Genomic DNA, 2,779 nt, shown 5'->3' on the forward strand with positions numbered 1-2,779 from the left:
TTGTCCCCCCCAATATATCACGGAAACATAACTATGTAATTTAAATAATATTAATAATACGCAATGAAAGCAATTGTGCTGATTATAGACACTTAATAGCGCGTTTTTAAGTTTCAAAAGATTGCAACCCCCCCACCCTTTGCCTCACAATGGTTTGATCCACTGCCAGTTCCTTAGCTTGCTACGTAACTGACGTAAGGTTAATCCAGTCAATCGCGCACACACACTAGCTGAATATGCAGAGCTAGCGCGCAAATATTAACTATTAAGCTAGTTCTAGTACCTATTCCATTTATGTGGTGTCGTCAAAGATGGAATCAGCATGCAGATGATGTAAGTTAGTGCTTCAAAGTCCCTGTGATAAGGTTAGCGATAAACTGAAATCCAAACTGAACAGAACTACACTCTCTTCTACCATTGTCTTAAATATATTTAATGGTCTCGTTGCAAAAGCTAAATTGTCGCAAGGGAACTTTTATTTATTTATTTTATTTCACCTTTATTTAACCCGGGTAGCAAAGATTATAGCAAACACCACTGAAACGGAATTGGTGCTCGCTAGCTTTGCAAATTCAGCTATTGTTGGAAGCCAGCCAATATGAAACAAACTATTAAAATTACAAAAGGTTGCAGCATATGTTGTGTAAATGGTGAACTCATACAGCTGTCAACTCTTGTCATTTTAATCCGTTTCACATTTGCTAGCTACCTTTTAGATCAAAGCCCAAATAGAATGATTGAAGATGATAGAAGCCCATCTCCTACTGTAAATAACCTACACACTGTGTGTGTAGCCAGCCAGCCAGCCAGGTAGAAAAATGGCAGAAAAATAAAAGACGGACATCAGAGTATTTTTCAATACACCAAAACGCATAGTAAGAACCCTAGTAGCCTAATATCTCAAAGACTAGTTGATAAAATGTTCATAAGAAAGAAATGAAATTCTAATGGAAATGTTTCACAATGATGTCATTAGGCAGAGCAGGCAACAGATGGCACACAGACAGCAGAGTTGGGGACAGATATGCAGGGACAGACTGGCAGAGACAGGGAGTCTCAGGTAAGTTTGTTGAGTCTTTGTTTGGCAACATTATGAAAGGTTCTCAATTTTTTTGACTTGTAAAATAGGAACATAATTGGAAAATGCCATGGATACCCCCACTCTCAACTTAAACTGGTGACTGAACTAAGATTTGTTAAAGGCAATGGTATTGCTGTTGTGATTAGTTGTGTAGTTTTGGGTACCGGTAGTTAGGAGTACGGCAAACACCTTATTTCTTTGGTTCCTCAATATACATTTACCATATTACAATGTAGGCTATGTGTTACAGCACTACTTTTGGTGTCCCCCTCAGGAATTGCTCTTGAGAAAATTTCATGTAATTGTCCCCTCCAAAGTTGATATCAGATTTTCGCCCCTGAAGGAAGCAGATGAGCTCTCAGACGGTCCCGGAGGTGAAGAAGCCAGATGTGGAGGTCCTGGGCTGGCGTGTTTACATGTGGTCTGCGGTTGTGAGGGTATTTGAATGTACTGTAAAATTCTCTAAAACAACTTTGGAGGCGGCTTATGGTAGAGAAATTAACATTGAATTATCTGGCAACAGCTCTGGTGAACATTCCTGTCGTCAGCATGCCAATTGCACACTCCCTCAAAACTTGAGACATCTGTAGATTTGCCTTTTATTGTCCACAGCACAAGGTGCACCTGTGTAATGATCATGCCGTTTAATCAGCTTCTTGATATGCCACACCTGTCATGTGGATGGATTATCTTGGCAAAGCAGAAACGCTCACTAACAGGGATGTCAACAAATTTGTGCACAAAATGTGAGAGAAATAAGCTTTTTTGTGTATATGTAAAATGTATGGGATCATTATTTCAGCTCATGAAACCAACACTTTACATGTTGTGTTATATTTTTGTTCAGTATAGATAACCAACCCTGCTTTTAAGATCCCGAAAAGCTGTTACATACCGCTTTGTTTGAACAATAGTAGGAGAAAAGACCACTAAATTAAATTATATCAACTGCCAAAGGACCAGATTAGGCTATTATGCCACGATGACGATGGAAAGCTGTGGGCTCCGGTTACTCGACACATTTATTATGTGTTCGAACCACTTCATCACTTGTTTGTATCGAACTAGCTATGTGTATTGAACAAAGCTTGCTCGTTAGCTTGTAGTAAGGACTAGTGAGCTGTATCGGTCAAAATAACAGCAATAATTTTCCTCTGCATTTGGATATTTATGCAAACCTGCAGATTCCACCAAGTAGGTGTAGTTATCGCCATAGGCTACTTTGGGCCATTTGGTAGGGTTGTCTCCCCAACTTGACGGTCTCTGGCAAGTTGAAAGCACATAATATATAGGCAAGCCAACATTAAACTTTTCTAAATACCTCGACCTTTCCAAGGCAAGCAAAAACATGGAAGTAGTTACACAACATATCTAAGACTAGCGAATTAGATCTAGATTAATGTATCTTGATAGCCAGCCAGCTAACAGGCGAAAAAGATAGAAATAAACGCAACGGCTTTACTGTCAGCGTTAGAAGGTCGGGTAACAAATTAGTGGCTGAATAACGATCATGCAAATCATTTGTGGCAGCTGAAAATGTTTATTGAAACGACAAAAAAAGTGTCAGTAGTTCACTTAGGATAACGCCTAAATTAGGCTAATTACAGTAATGGGAGTACAATACAATACCTTAATCGGGGGCGTGGTCATGTAAAGCTATGCCTCGTTGTGTGTATCTATTATTGGGTTGAATGGGGA

Source organism: Salmo trutta, chromosome 15 (genome assembly GCF_901001165.1).
Source record: "Salmo trutta chromosome 15, fSalTru1.1, whole genome shotgun sequence".
Taxonomy (NCBI): Eukaryota; Metazoa; Chordata; class Actinopteri; order Salmoniformes; family Salmonidae; genus Salmo; species Salmo trutta.